At 39.1% G+C, this 17,328-nt stretch overlaps 1 pseudogene; it reads left to right on the top strand.

Annotated features, from left to right (window-relative positions):
- Positions 1-16,978: 16,978 nt before the first annotated feature.
- LOC119934400 lies at positions 16,979-17,109 on the top strand (annotated as a pseudogene).
- Positions 17,110-17,328: the final 219 nt, after the last annotated feature.

Raw genomic sequence — 17,328 nt, forward strand, 5'->3', positions numbered from 1 at the left:
CCTTGTTTAGTTTCTAGGTTTCTGTGCTCTAAAGAGACTGACTTGCCTTGAGGGATGCATAGTTACTGTTACTATATTTTTTGAATGCTTTCTTTGCCATATGAACAAGGAAAAGCCAAAGAACAATAATTCAGGCACAGTCCATGCTTGTAAAGGGTGCTCACGTTCTTAAAAAAAAGGGGGGTGAGGGGAGTAGGAGAAGAAACAATTGGTTAATCATGGAGGGAAGAAATAATATGAAGCATAAACCAAGACCTAATTGAATCTAGTGACCTAGATTGTGAAGATAATAGCAATGTGATAATATTAAGAAATTTTGAGCATTTAGGAGGGAAGTTGATCTTGCTTAACCCTGATGTTTCAAAATGTTCATTTATTCATTCAATCATATTTATCGAGTGCTTTCTGTATGCAGAGCATTAAATTAAGTGCTTGGGAGAGTACAATACAACAATAAACAGACACATTCCCTTTCCACAACAAGCTTACAGTCTAGGGAGAAGGGCATATGCAGACTGGAAATACCCATCCAATGGATACCTTCCCAGGTCTAGGAAAACATGCTGGCCTGGAAGTCAGGAGCCTTGTCTGGGTCTGTCTGGCTCTGCCACTTACCTGCTGTGTAACCTTGGTCAAGTCGCTTACCTTATCTGAGCATCAGTTGAGTTACCTGCAAAATGGGGATTCAATGCCTGCTCTCCTGACTCCAATGAGGAACAGGTACTCTGACCTGATTACCTTGTATTTACATACCTTGTATTTACCTTGTATTTACCTTGTATTTACAGCAGCCTTTAGCAAATTGCTTGGCACATAGTGATTTAATGAAGACTGTTATTAAGGTAAGCTTTGCCATGAGATACCTTTGATTTGGGTCTTCTTATGAAGGTGTTAAGTGATAGCAGGTGATGTATTTCTCAGTGCTGCAAATGTTTATTACGGAACAGCCTTGTAATTCCAAGTAGGAAAGCTTAGCACAGAAGTGGTTAAAAGTATGTATGACCCAAGTGGAATTTTATTCACAAATAAAATAAAAATATTGTCACTAATGACATATTCTCATTCTTTTGGGAGGAACTCAACTGCTGAAATGTATGGAGAGGATTTATGCAATTTCAACTTTCTTTGACCTTCCAGGTGTCCCAGGTTCCTTTGGATGATAGAATCTTTTGACCACTTAGTAAATTTGAAGACAAATCACTGAAGTTTTTCCAACTTCTCCCCACTAGCAAATTGATGGTTCCTAAAGTTATAATGTACTGAAAGTCTGCATCTTGCATTACAATGGTTTGTGTGTACAGAGAGAGAAGTCTATCATTCTGGCTGACTTTTGGACTCCTTAAACATAGAACTTTAAAAATAAATATCTTTGATGTTTTAGGTTTAGACTCCTCTATCATGACAGGAAGTGCCAGGAAGGCTCTTCACACATGAACAGAACTCAAACCTTCACATAATCCCAGGACCACTGAAATTCTGACACAAGGTGAAACCTTTCTTCATTAGGCTTTAAGTAATAGTTGGCAGTCTGATACTTTAGTGAGCATTGCTGTATCTCTGGTATCTGGCTGATATATGAGAATCAGTGTGATATGTTTAGCAGGGCAAATAAAATGTGTATTTTATCAGAGAGTATTTGGAATTTTCAGATGTTTAGCTGCCTGTTCCTTCATCAAGAAAGATGAAAGTAGACGAGACAGCATTTTAGAACTTGTCACCTTAAATTGATTAGCATCTGTAAACTACTTCTAGATTGCATTAACAGAACTACCATAAAAGCCCAGGCCCCCTTCACTTTGAGTTTTTATCAAAGATAACTTCAGTGGAGAGAGGAATTGTGTAAACCACATGAGAAGAGGCCTTCCCAGACTACGCCTCTCTCCCTCAAATCCCCCTCCCCTCTGAGTCTCCCTGATCTGCTCCCTTTTCTCTACCCTCCCAGAAGCACTTGTGCATATATGTACATGTCTATAATTCTATTTATGTATATTAATGCCTGTTTACTGGTTTTGATGTGTATATATCTATCATAATCAATAATTATATAATAATAATATAATTTATATTGATGACTGTTAACTTGTTTTGATGTCTGTCTCCTCCCATCTAGACATGGTATGGGCAGAGATTGTCTCTCTTTATTGCTAAATTGCACTTTCTAAGCACTTAGTACCATGCTATGCACACAGTAAGCACTCAATAAATACAATTGAATAAATGAATAAATCACATGCAAGCAAATGTATGGTCAGTGAACAGATCTAGACTGTGAGCCCGCTGTTGGGTAGGGACCATCTCTATATGTTGCCAACTTGTACTTCCCAAGCGCTTAGTACAGTGCTCTGCACACAGTAAGCGCTCAATAAATACTATTGAATGAATGAATGAATTTATTTCATAAACAGGACAAGCTCATTCAGATTTATTTAGAAACTGTTTACTGCCTTGGGTGAGAAAGTCTGGCCAGAAACACAGAACATATCTGGGGCTGATACATTTCTAGCTGGAGGGGATGGGGGTGAGGCTACAGTTGAACACCAGCAAAGGATTGGATTCTTGGTGAGAAAGCAAGGAAATTAGTGTCCTCTCCTGCTACTGATGGTGCTGTTCCCCCTTAATTAATTCTTTGCCTTCTATGATTCTTCAGGGACCTCCTTGATGGCCTCAGACACAGATTAGTGGCTCCTAAATGTCCCAGAAAATGTTGCATTTTTAGTCACAAGAGAGTATTTGACTTCAAGTGCTGCTCAATTATTACCTGCTTATATTTGCTGAGCCTGAACTTTCCTAAGCATATGGGTATATGCTTCTTCCCCTTTGAGTCAGAAATGAGTAAAAAGACTTCAAAATTAAGGAGAATATTGGACATGAGTTGCCATGCAAAAATGTATAAATCAGTCTGAGCCTCTTATTTAACTAATCCTGGGAGAGGAAATTATTTAAACAACATCAAATAAGTACACCTAGTCCCGACTGAAATGGTGCAATAATGACATGTTTTAACTGTTGATACAATCTGTGGGGGATAAAGAGGTGGAGAGAAAATGTTTGTATGAGTTTAATAATAGCAGGATTTACTGAGGTGCACTTAGCTAGGGGCTTGGGAAGAATAATGAAGGTATGCATTTAGTATAGTTCTCTGCTCACAGTAAGTGCTCAGTAAAAATCACTGATTAATGCATTCCCTTCCCACAAAGAGTTTACACTTTAAATGGAAAGACAATGCTAAACATATTTACTACACAGCTAAAAGAAATATTTGGAGTGTATATATATGCATATGTGCCAAGAAGAGTAAAAATGAGTGCCAACATGTTAGAGTTATCTGAAGGGATGATATAACCTAGGTTGCTGGGGAACTAATCAGGGAAAGCTACTTGGAGGAGGTGGGAGGGATTTGAATATGGGGAGAACTGTAGTATGGCTGAGAGAGGGAATTCCAGGCTGGGAAATAGCAGGAATGAGCAGATAGGGACAGGAGAATTGAGAGAGAGATAGAAAATAAAAATTAGAAATTAGTGTTTTGTGGCCCATTCACCAAAAAATGGAGTTTCCAGCTGTGTCTGGTAAAAAAAAAAAAAAATGGCATTAAAATGAGATACTTATAGAGTGACATTTTTTCCTGAGGAATGTAAGACAAATGTGTAGCATCTACTCAAGCTGTAGTTCAGAGAACTAGCTCAATGTCACACAGCTGTGCAGCCTGAACAGAATATCTCATCATTCCCATTGGATGGCATTGAGTATTTTGATTATATTTGGAAGAAAAATTGCCTATTAGCAAAATAGTTCTCATTCACAGGTTCAACTCTCAAACTGTCATGAAGTTGTTGTTACACTGACATCAGGGTTTTTTTTTATTTGTTTTGTTTTGCTTTTGCTTTGCTTTTCCGTTGTTGTTGTTATTTTTGGCTCCTAATGCCTATGCTACGGATTTCTAAAACAACCAAACTCTTACAAGCAACAGTTTAGATAAACTGAAATGACAAATGATCAATTCTGACTCAAAGCTGCACTTCTTTAGGCGATACTCAAGTAAAACAATTAAGCACACACATGCTGTCTTTCATATTTGATAATATCACTGATAGATTCCATGTGACAGAAAAATCTACACATAACTAGCATCATATTCCATCCTGAATGTACAAAGATTGCTCTGTGCTGCTCTAATGCCCTGACAGTGCATATTACTATTTTTGAACAGTTTCTTATTCTCCTGATATACCTGAAGGTTTTGTTTGTGGAAAGTCCCCACTCCTGGTTGTTCCTCACCTGTCTGCTCTTTGACTTCGTGAATATGCTGTGCTTTGTTTTGCAAATGTGTTCCTGCTTGTGTATACCCAATTTCAGTTCACCATTTTCTCACATACCCTGCTCAGGAAACCTGTGTTGCATTGAGATATGAACTGTGTTCAAAGACTTTATTTTTTGTTCCATCTTTCCAAATTTTTATTGAGTATGGTATTAATGATCCAACCCAATTTGCTCGTATCCACCCCAGCACTTAGGTAGTACAGAGCCTGGCACATAGTAAGCGCTTAACAAATACTACAATTATTATTATTATTACATCATGTAGTAATACATGATGTAACCCCTCCTCTAGAGTTTAAGCTCTTTGCAGACAGGGCTCCTATATATCAACTTCATTGTTCTGTACTATTCCAAGCACTTAATATGGTACACTGCACAAAGTAGGTAATCAGATATCATTGATTTGGGGAAAGCAGAAGGTCCTTGAATTTATTAAAGGGAAGGGAGTAACTCATGGTGAGGAAGAAGTAGACTGTGAGGAGAGATGAAAAAGAGGCACAATGAATAGGTTGGCCGGTAAACTAGTTTGTAGTGGAAAGGAGTGAAAACAAATAGTGGAGAGAGCTGGTGGAGTATTTTCCAGCCAGTGGGGAAGATTTTCTGCCTGATGGAGAGGTGGGGGCAAACCTTGGCTGTGGGCAGGGAATGTGACTACCAATTCTTGTATTGTACTCTTCCAAGCTCCGAATACAATGCTATGCATACAGAAAGTCCTCAATAAATATCACTGATGGATTTTGAAGAACATGAAAAACTGCACGCAATGGTGCATGGATAGACAAGAAGTAGAAAACTATAACAAGAAGGCAGGCCTGTCCCTTGAGCAGCTGTTAATCACTTTGGTAATAATGATCTCTGGAGTTTAAGACTAAACAGGACAGCCTACAAAACTCTGGTGGAAGCCAACTGCAAAATGGCTGTGAGACCTAGAGCTGATAGAAGCTGTGTCAAAGTTAAATATCAGAGAAGGCAAGAAGAATACGTTGCATATAGCATCACCTTTTAAAATCTACTCTTTTGAGTTAACCTAAATGAAGAGGGAATAAAGCATTTTGGCACTTGTGTTTATATTGTTGGTACATATTAGAAGGTCTGCTTTACCTAAGGCTCAGTAAAGGAGTGGTGATACTTATGGTAGTACTTCAGTGTTATAGACCAATACTTGCCAGCATCAGTGAACATTTACTGCGTAGTCCTAGAATACAAGGCAGAGAACTAAATACATGGAAGCAGCATGGCCTACCGGAAAGACCATTGGCCTGTTAATCAGGTGACCTGGCTTGTAATCCCGGGTGTGTGAACTTGGGCAAGTCACTCAACATTTCTGTCCCTGAATTTGCTCAACTTGGAATGAAATACCTCTTCTTCTCCACCTAAACTGTGAGACAGAGACTGTTTGATATGATTGTCTTGTATTTTCCCCAGTATTTTCCTCATAGTACAGTGTTTGACGCATAGAAAATGCTGAACAAATGCCACATTTGTCTGCATTAGGTTTGCTAATTCTGTTATGTTCTCCCAAATGCTTAGTACAATGCTTTGCACATAGTAAGTTCTCCAGAAATATGTTTGATTGATTGAATGCAGTTCTTAATAATAATAATGATGATGGTATTTGTTAAGCGCTTACTATGTGTGAAGCACTGTTCCAAACACTTGGGAGGATACAAGGTTATCAGGTTGTCCCATGTGGGGCTCACAGTCTTAATCCCCATATTACAGATGAGGTAACTGAAGCACAGAGAAGTTAAGTGACTTGCCCAAAGTCACACAGCTGACAAGTGGCAGAGTGGGATTAGAACCCATGACCTCTGACTCCCTAGCTGATGCTCTTTCCACTGAGCAACACTGCTTCTCTAAAAACCAAAGGAGAGATTTAACAAATGCAATTGTTATTATTACTAATAATAATGACTCATAATCAAAATTCCTGGAACTCTAAAAAAATGCATCTGACATTCACCTCATGAGAAATGAATTAATTTTCTCAGCTTGTCCATTCATTTAAAACCAAAGAAAAATCCAGTACAGCACCAGACTACTAAGCCAAGTTAAAATAACCTCTGAAATATAGAAGGATGTATCCATCTTGATAATGAATCTGTATGGCTCATGTTTAATGTTTTATTGCTACTTCAGCTGCATTTCAAGTCTCCAACCCTATTTTATTTTCTAAAGTAATTGGACAGAGAGGAATCAGTCGAATATTGTTTGGTGATCGTTTGCAATAGGCAGCTTGAAATGCTATTTTGCATTCAGTGGCATCTTGCATACAGCTGTGAACAATTGTATCCATGCCAAATAGTCTGTCGTGTTATCATTTGAGAAGGGGGTTTATTAGCCAGGGTATATTTAGTACCATAAATCTTGAAATAAGCAAGCAAACCATGTGGACCCCTTTGGGAAGACAAACTCAGGGTGCTCTCTTCCATGTTAAATTTCAGATTTTAAAACAAACTGAAAAGACTTGTAAGAGTGTGCTGAGGATTTTTGGAAGTTCAAACCCTTTTTAAATTAGAGTTTCTAGTTATGAAGGACCTGGAGAGGTAAAGAGCTTGCACACAGTAAGCGCTCAGTAAATAAAATTGAATAAATGAATGAATGAAATAGTGGTACTGGTTCTGACTCCCCAAAAGTGAGATAATAATGTCATTAAGCAACACTTCTTGTTTAGTGATTTAAGATTAATTGCTGAGGTGAGGCAGGATGTTCTGTTTTGTTTTGTTTTGTTTTTTTACTTTTTGTCAGCTGGGTACGGAATTAAAGGCCCTAAAACCACAGGTGGCACTAATAGAGGGAAATAAACATTGTTTAGGAAGAAATACTGAATTCTTCTTAACTCCATCAATTGCTTAAGTCCATCAATTGCTGACTTTCAATGAAAACACCTAGAGAAAACATCTTTAATGGAAAGATACTCACTTTTAGATGCAATGATCAAAAATAGATGATTAAGTGTATTAAAGGTTATCTGAACCTGTGATGGAGAGAAAAACCCACATCAAAAATGTTTTTCTCTTTCCATAATATAGTTTGTGGCCCATATAAACAGTTCCTTTTTGATTATATGAGCAACTGTTACAATTAATCTATCTTGAGAAATGAGTAATTTTCTAAAATTGGAAGATCACAAGACAAAATAGCTTCCAGAAGACGGGCTGCAGGCTGCAGTTTTTGTGATCTTAAAAAATGTTTCACTAGCCTCCTTGTTCTTTAATCCTTAGCTTTCCCTGGACATTCTTCCTTAATTACAGAAACCAAGGTCTCATCTAATGATAACCTCCAATATTGATGGTTAATGTAATGAAACAACTCATTCATGCTAACAGAATTACCGCCTTGTAAATATAGCTATAAATCACCTAATATATATGATATTATTGACTCAATATGGGATTTAGATATAAAACTCTTCTAAAGCAGTTGCATGTATAAATGTATATATACATAAACTATATAAATTTATATGTAAATATGTATAAAATTTATATGTATACAATATATGACATACACATACTAGTTTCTTTTCTTTCTAGTAGTAATGAGTAAAAAAATGAATTAGCATTTGTTTGTTTGGCCTGGTTAAATACTTATATTAAAAAAATAACTGCTATAGAAGAATTTGATAACTAAATCCCTACACTGAGTCAATATTATCACAATTCTGTGAATGAAACCCTCCCTGAATAATATTCACCCAATAAATTGAAAGGCAAAGTAGTACAATTTTGTCTAACTTTTCTATGCATGCAATTTTGTTTAATAATGGAAGCAATAAAGTGACTCATGATTCATAATAGAACCTAGGCAGTCTACAACAATATGCACTTAGATCCCTACTTTAGGCTTTACATTCCCCTAAAGCTTTGCCAACCAATAATTTTGACTGGATGCTCACTTGGCAGAGAACTGTTTTGAGTTCTGTGGAGTGGAAGTAATTTACACTCCCCATCCCCAAGGGTCTCACAAATACCAAAAAACAAGTTGGCATAAGTGCAAGTGCCTAAGGCGTAGACCATAAAAGATGCATAAGGACATAAACATCTGAAATGCATATTAGTATGGAAGGATGGCCTTTAAGCAGTCTTCCAACATCATCATCAGTATTTATTGAGTCTACTGTGCAGAACACTGTACTAAATTAACTATTTGGGAACAGAAACTGAAAGACAGATGTGATCCTCCTGCTCTCAAGGAGATGAGGTGTTCAAGACTAAGTCTACTTAATTAATAAATCATATTTATGGAGTGCTTACTATGTGCAGAGCACTGCACTAAGCACTTGGAAGAGTACACTATAACAGAGTTGGTAGAGATTTTCCCTGCCCACACCAACCTTACAGTTAGAGGGGAAGACAGACAATGAAATGAATAAATTCATTCATTCATTCAATCGTATTTATTGAGCACTTACTGTTTGCAGAGCACTGTACTAAGCACTGGGGAAGTACAAGTTGGCAAAATATAAAGACGGTGCCTACCCAACAACAGGCTCACAGTCTAGAAGGGGAAGACAGACAACAAAACAAAACATCTGGACAGGTGTCAAGTCATCAGAATAAATGAACTATATGTGCTATGGGGCTGAAGGAGGGGTGAATTAAGGATGCAAGTCCAAGTGCAAGGGTGATGCACAAGGAAGTGGAAAAATGAGAATTGAGCGCTTCATCAGGGAAGGCTTGTTGAAGGAGATATGTCTTTAATAAGGCTTTGAAAGTGGGGAAAGCGACTGTTGGTCATTTAAGAAAAGAGAGGGCTTTCCAAACCTGAGGCAGGATATGAGTGAGATGTGGGATGCAAGATAGATAAGATTTAGGTACAGCGAGTAGGTTGTCATTAGAGGAGCAAAGTCTGCAGACTGGATTGTAGGAAGGTGGGAGGTGGGAGGCGGAGAAGGAGCCCACAAAAGAGTCTGAGAATGACAGCCAGAGCAATAGGAGGAGAACCAAAAGAGGACAGTGTCAGTGAAGTCAAGGTTGGGTAATGTTTCCAGGAGAAGGGGATGAGCCACAGTGTCAGAAGCAACTGAGAGGTCCAGAAAGATTAAGATAGAGTAGAGGCCATTGGATTTGGCAAGAAGATCATTTGCGACCTTTGAGAGGGCGGTTTCTGTGGAATGAAGTGGGCAGAAGCCAGATTGGAAAGGGTCATAGAGAGAATTGAAGGAGAGGAACTGCAGAAAGCTAGTGTAGACAACTCACTCAAGGAATTTGGAGAGGAATGGTAGGAGAGAGATGGGACTATAACCGGAGGGAACTGTGAAGTCAAAGGAGGGATTTTTAGGATAGGGGAGGCATAAGCATGTTTCAAAGCAGTGAGAAAAATGCATTTGGAGAGCCAACAGTTGAGGATGCGGTCAGGGAGAGAAGAAGGGAAGGGGCAAGTGCTTTGATAAGGTGCAAAGGGATAGGGTCAGAGGCTCAGGGTGTAGATTTGGAGAAAAGGCAGGAGACTTTCTCTTGAGATACTTCTGGGAAAGATGGGGGAGTTGAAGAGGAAGCAGGAAGAGGCAGGGACTGGGGAGGGGCAGGGGAAACTTCAGGAAGATCATGCCTGATGGTTTCAATTTTCTCAGGATTGTACATGGCCAGGTCATTAGGAACAAGAAATGGGGAGGTGAGGGGACAAGGGGGGTTGAAGAGGAAGTTAAATGTCTGGAACAACTGTTGAGGGCAATGGGCATTGGTGTGAATAAGGCTGGAGAGATTTGTTGGTGAGTAGAGGAGAGGGCAGCATTAAAGCACACAAGGATGAACTCGAGGTAGAAGAAGTTGGCCTGATACCTGGATATCTGCTAGAAGCTTTCTGAGCTCATGCACAGGAGTGAAGGAAGCAGACTTTGGAGGTGATCCAGGGCTGTGGGTTAGTGGTTTGAGATTGATGATGAGCTCTAGAGAAGCTGTGAAGATAGAGCCAACAGGATTTTATGACAGATTGAAAGAAAAATGCCAAGGAAAATGCCAAGATTACAGACTTGTGAAACAGGAAGCATAGTGGTGTCGTCTAACGAGTAAAGGGAGGACACGGTTTGGGTGGGAAGATTAGTTATGTTGTATACATGCTACATTTGAGGTGTTGGTGAGACATGCATGTAGAGATGTCCTGAAGTCCACAGGAAATGCCAGACTGCAGAAAATGAGAGATCAGAGTTGGAGACATAAATTTGGGAGTCATCTGCATAGCGATGGTAGTAGAAGCCATGGGAGCGAATAGTTCTTCAAGGGGGTGAATGTAAATGGAGAATAAAACTGACTCCTCAGCCCCACTCCTCCCTCCTTTCCCCTTTGCCAATTGCCTGGTGGTAGGAAGAGAAAGAGCCAGTGAGAGAGGCTGAGAAGAGTGGCCAAAAAAATAGGAGAACTAAGAGAGGATAATGTCAGAGAAGGCAGGGCTAGATATTGTTTCCAGGAGAAGGGGGTGGTCCACAGAATCAAAGACAGCAGAAAGATTGAGGAGGATTAAGATAAAGTAAATAGAGACCATTAGATTTAGCAAGAAGGTCATTGTTGACCTTAAAAACAGTTGTTTCCAAGGAGTGAAGAGTGGAGGAAGTCAAATAGCAGGAAGCTATTCCCATTGTATATTTGAGGATGTTCTGCTCCACATTACTGTTTTTATTCTTTTCTGACTAAAAGACTGTCCAGTTGTCTAAAGCAGCAGTCAGCTCAATGTTATTGACATTCAGCCTTTTATTAAACCCTGAAAATACTCAAGTAAAGATACATCTGGGACTTGAACACATTATCCAGATTGTGGCACTCAGCAGTGATGCTGACAATACAACAAACAAGGCTCGTTTCACCCTAGCTGCTGTAATGTCTGCAATCCTGATTGAAACTGGATAAAGAGCACCTCCATTTAAGTCATCATTGTCCTGTTATATGTGATTCCAAAATCCCATGTGTTTGGAAGCCAAACTCTGCATCTGTCTGAAGTCACATGATCAAAATCTACTTCCCTGATTTAACATGCTTAGATTGTAGTGGATTAGGATTCTGATTTTAGGCTTTTCAACAAATCCAGTTAACTTAAACTGCACCCAAACCTTTTGTTTTCAAGGCCCTCTCCCTCGCAGCCATCCCCATCTCCCCTCTAGTCTGTAAGCATCTAGTCTGCCTACCAACTCTGTTATACTGTACTCTCCCAAGTGCTTAGTACAGTATTCTGTACCAAGCAGACACTCAATAAAAAGGATTGATTTAATTTTCAGTTTACCTATTCTCCTACATGTATGTAGGAACTAACTAAGCCTAATTGAACCAGAGAATTAATTGTATTTATTGAGCACGTACTGTGTGCAAATCATGGTAGTACGTGCTTCAGAGTGTACAGTATAGCACTAAATAGACACAGACCCTGTTCTCAACAAGTTTACAGTCCAGAGGGGGAGACAGACATTATAATTAATTAAATATAATTAATTATCTAATTAATTAATTGTAATTAATTAATTACAGGTGTGTATGTAAGTGCTATGGGGCTGGGAGGGGGCATGAATAAAGGGAGCAAGTCAGGTGAAATTATTAATTACTATTATCATTAATTCAATTATTTTATTGAACCAGAGTATCTTCTTGTCAAGAAAAGCAGCATGGCCTAGTGGATAGAGCACAGGCCTGGGAGTCAGAAGGACCTGGGTTCTGATCTTGGCTCCTCCACATGTCTGCTGTGTGACCTTGGGCAAGTCACTTCACTTCTATGTGCCTCAGTTACCTCACTTGTAAAAGGGGGATTAAGACTGAGTTCTATGTGGGACAGGGACTGTGTCCAACCTGATCATGTTGTATCTACCCCAGTGCTTAAACAGTGCCTGGCATATAGTAAGCATTTAACAAATATCACAATTATCATTACTATTTTTATTTAAAATATAAACAATATTTTTAAAGAAATGGTTGTACACTTAATGCAGTCATAAAATCATCTCTTTCTTATTTGAGTACACTGCTTCATATTCAAGTTCATCATTTTAAAAGCAAATTATCATGCCTACTTAGGTATCTAAGAAATTATATCAGGTAGAAAGGACATAAAACACTGAATTCAGGTAAGAAAATAAATGAGGAATAATTTTGTTAATATAAACCCTGTGCTTCCTGATGTCAATTGATTCATGAACTTTACCAAACTATCTGCACAAATGTAATTGGTTTCCTCTCAACTCAAAAACTAGGTTTGATGAGACAGTTTCTGAATTCTGTGTCCGCAGATCTTAAAGAGGTTGCTGTGATATAAAATTTAGGGGATGGACCATTTCTAAGTCAGTAATTCTCTTATTTGGTTGATGATCAACCAATCAATCATATTTATTGAGTGCTTACTGTATCCAGAGCACTGTACTATGTGCTTGGGAGCTATATAACAATATAGGATAGTATAGTACAGTATAGGTAACTATAATAGTATAACTGACACATTCCCTGCCCACTACTGCAGTTTGTTCACTTCTCAGGTACTCTGTGTGTTCTGCTTTAGAATAAATGTTAGCCTTTGTACATTTTAGTTGACAGTCTTAAAAGTGAAATACCTGGTAAGGCAGAAACTTTCTTTCTAAATCATTCATCTCAGTCTCAGAATTTGTAAAATTTAAAATCACTAAAATGATTAGAAAGGCCAAGGCCAGTAACCTGTATCTTGTTAGAAATTGAATACCTCAGTGGTGCCTCCTTATTGGTTACTGAAAGGAGAATGACAAGGTAATGGAAGGAAGAATATAAAAATTAAATCTGTGTCTTTCAAAGGTTATACTCATAACACAAATTGAAAGAGCAACTTTTAATTCTTACTAGCAAATTAGGAAAACCTATATAATTTTCTGTTAATTTATGAAAAATCTCTCACCACTAAGTACAGTGCTCTACGTATAGTAAACACTTCAATGCCATTGCTATTTTTTTCTCTCTGCTTAACTCTATTAGCCAACCAATAACAGCTCCACCAACCTATTTGTGGATTTTGAATTTTGTTCTCTGCTGCTTTCAAACTAAATTATTTGGTGATCATCCGTTGAATTTACTTATGATGCTTGATGGGAAGAATTTTATTTTTTTACTATTTTCACCTCTGGAAATTTTTTCATAGCTCCAACACATGAATTTACTACAAAGAGAGTGTGAACTCCTTCCTAAAATGGGAGGCTATGTGTTCTGGGAAGTGTGTTATAACTGTGACAAATCCTCACCCTTAATTTGGAAAATGAAAGCTTGGGGGGATGGGGGCATTGTGTGTGTGTGTGTGTGTGTGTGTCGGTGTGTGTGTGTGTGTGTGTGTGTTCCCTTTTTGTCTCCCATTTCAACCCATCCATACCTACAGCTCACACAAGCATGGACACTCCAATAAGGAGGCCCTCTTTCTGGGACTGGACCTCTGACCCAAGGCAAAAGAGAGGGAAATGAGACTGATCTAAAAAAACCTTCCCCCTCACCAGGCTGATATTTATTGAGCATTCACTCTGTGCAGAGCACTGTACTAAGGACTTGGGAATTAGCATACAATAGAGTTGGTGGACATGATCTCTGCCTACAAAGAGTTTATAGTCTAGAGTGTAAGAAAAACATTAAAATGAATTACAGATAGAGGAAATTGCAGAACATAAGGATATGCACCTAAGTGCTGTGAGGCCAAGGTGGGTTGAATGTTAAATGGTACAAATATGGATTTATATGTGATGAGGAGGGTAGGGAGATAGGGCTTATTCAGGGAAAGTCTCTTCTAAATGAGAAACACATTCTGTTTAGCATCAGTGCAGCAACTGGACCTTGGAATGTAACCAAGTGTAGTAAGAATGAGTCATCAGATATGTTGGCACCTACATTTGCTTGGGTTTTGGGGCATGTTTTGCTGAATCCAATCATGAAACCTGTTGGGTTCAGCTGGCCTGCTCAGTTCAACAAACACTTTTTTTTTCAATTGCATTTGTTAAACGCTTACTAGTGTCAGGCACAGTCTAAGCACTGGGATAGATATAAAATAATCTGGTTGGACACAGTCCCTGTCCCAAATGGGGCTCATAGTCTTAATTTCCATTTTACAGATGAGGTAATAGAGAAGTGAAACGACTTGCCCAAGGTCACACCACAGATAGGTGGCAAGCCAGCATTAGAACCCGCTCCTTCTGACACATAGGCCCCTGGTTTAACTACTAGGTAACATTGCTTCTCCTTCTAGGAATGCTTCTGCTTCTTGGAATGTTTAAACTATTTAAATGACTTGTAATTGGATAATAGTGATAATAATAATGATGGTATTTGTTAAGCGCTTACTATGTGCCAAGCATGGTTCTAAGTACTAGGGTAGATACAGAGTGATCAGGTTGTCCCACGTGCGGCTCACACTTTTAATCCCCATTTTACAGACAAGGGCCCAGAGAAGTACAGTGACTTACCCAAAGTCACACAGCAGACAAGTGGCTGGCGGAGGTGGGATTAGAACCCACATCCTCTGACTCCCAAGCCCATGTTTTCCACTAAGCCATGCTGCTTCCTAAAAAAATTAATATTTGTAAAGCGCTTACAATGTGCCACGCACTGTTCTAAGCATTGTGGTAGATACAAGGTTATCAGGTTGTCCCACATGGGGCTCACAGTCTTAATCCCCATTTTCCAGATGAGGCAACTGAGGCCCAGAGAAGAGAAGTGACTTGCCCAAAGTCACACAAGCCAACAAGTGGAAGAGGTGGGATTAAAACATGTTACCTCTGCTCCCAAGCCCGTGCTCTTTCTACTAAGCCACGCTGCTTCTCAAAGGAGCTGTACTTGTTTATTTTTCTGCCCCCTACTAGCAAGTCCAAAAATGCCCCTAATTTACATTTGAGTGCTTGTTTTTATTCATGTTTTGCTTGTGTGCCCCTGAATGGATCACAAGTGAAACAACAGGCACTGTCTTTTTCACTTGTATGTTCCCAAGACCATAGTGGGGGTAGGGGAGGCTCAGTATATGCTGTTGATCAAAATGATATGCAAGTTATATAGAAAAAGAGATACTACAATTACAAGAGTCCTGTGAATTCATGTAACTAGTTACCTTAGGCTGGCTATGTCCATGGGAATAGCTGAGAAGACACTCTTCAGGACCTAGAGGATGGGAGCAATTTACAAACATTCCATAATTGGTTACACTAGCAGTCTTGTTCCATTTTAAATGGTTGTACTAGTATGCCTCAGATACATGTTCAGCACATGTTTAGATTAAGGGCGCCCTGTGTTCTGGAATTTTTACTATCAATACCTTAGATTGGGGCCATCAAGATGAAAGGGCGGGCAAGAAATCTAGGTATATTATCTCAATGTCCTAGTTTTCAAGGAAACTAGAAATCGTGTCTACATACTCAATTTTACTGTGCTCTCTCAAGCACTTAATTCAATGTGCTGCCCACAAAAAGCTATCAAATAGCAGCTTTGCATTGTCAATAGACTACGGGCCTGGGAGTTAGAAGGTCATGAATTTGAATCCTGGATCCACCACCTGTCTGCTGTGGGACCTTGGGCAAATCCCTTGATTTATCTGGGCCTCAGTTACCTCATCTGTAAAATGGGGATTGAGACTGTGAGCCTCACGTGGGATAGGGACTGTATCCAACCCAATTTGCTTGTATCCACCTCATCGATTAGTACAGTGCCTGGCACACAGTAGGTACTTAACAAATACCACAATTATTATTATTATTGCTTAAATGTAATACAGCTTCTTATTGTAATTGAACATAGGATGCATCCCCTCTGCTCCATTCTGCTTTTAACCTTCATTTTACTTGAAGTGTTAAGCAACTTTTAGAAAGTGGCATTTGCCATCCCAATGTTTGTGTTCTTGCTTTCAAATAACATTTTCCCAGAGTGGTTTTGAACTTTTCCTGGATCAGCTGCTAATATCTAGTTTAAGACTAACCGGTAACGGAAGAGATCAACTGAAAACTTAAAAGCAAAATATTGAATCAGTCATTGTCAAGCTTCCAGCCAGACATTGCTATCATCTCGAGGCAGTGATGGAAAATGTCATCTTTCTTATGGAATATATTTTTGGATACAAGGAAGAACATACTTTTCAACAGTATTAGTCTGATGGAATCCCACAAAAAGACTCCATTGGCATTGCATTCAGAATCATCTCCAGATTTCCAAACATTTTTGAAAAATTAATAATTGTACTGGTTAGGCAGCCTGAAAGAGAAAGCTTTTGCCAAGAATGAGTTCCTAAGGGAAACTATGAAACTGTCTTTCTCATAGTCTTAGAGGCTAGAAACACATCTGTCTGGATTTTTCAGAATTCTCAAGTTCTTTTCCAACCTCATGTTTTAAGTGGCTGGCTGGCTGACATTTACACTACCAATGTTACCTTAGAATGGTTTTGCAGGCAAAAGGATGTGGTCTCCATGGCCCATTAGACCTGCCTCAGCTGTTTCTTGATTTTTGAGAACTGAAAGTACCTGTTGTTTGGCAATTGACAGGAGAGAAGAGATGGCTGTAATCCAAAGAGCAATGGAGGGACACATGTGCAGAGGTTGATGTAGGGCACCTATTCTAAATGAAGAGATCAGGAAGGGTGTGGACAACAACGTCATGTTGCAGCAAGCACTTAGTACAGTGCTCTGCACATAGTAAAAGCTCAATGAATATCATTGATGATGATGGTGTTGTAAGTTATTTATGAACTAAAATGAAGATGTCCCCTCTCAGGGTCATATGTGGAGAGTTTCCAGTATTCTTCCAGTCTTGACTACAGGAGGAAGAGTAGCAGAGGCATTTCCATTCCTAGCTTGGGCAGTGGCTAGAGAATGGAAGGCAATCTGCTACAAGTCAAAACTCACCTGTTCTGGGCAGCAGTGGCATGGGAGAGAGTTGAGGGCAGAGACTCAAGTTTACTGCACAGAAGGAGATAATGGTAAGCCACTTCCGATTTTTACTAAGAAAACTCTATGGATATCCTACCAGAACAATTGCAGATGGAGTTGGGTGTTCTGGGAAAGATGTGTCCACAGCAGTGCTATGGATCGGAGACGACTAGACAAGACAAAAT

This window comes from Tachyglossus aculeatus, chromosome 1, assembly GCF_015852505.1.
Source record: "Tachyglossus aculeatus isolate mTacAcu1 chromosome 1, mTacAcu1.pri, whole genome shotgun sequence".
Lineage (NCBI taxonomy): Eukaryota > Metazoa > Chordata > Mammalia > Monotremata > Tachyglossidae > Tachyglossus > Tachyglossus aculeatus.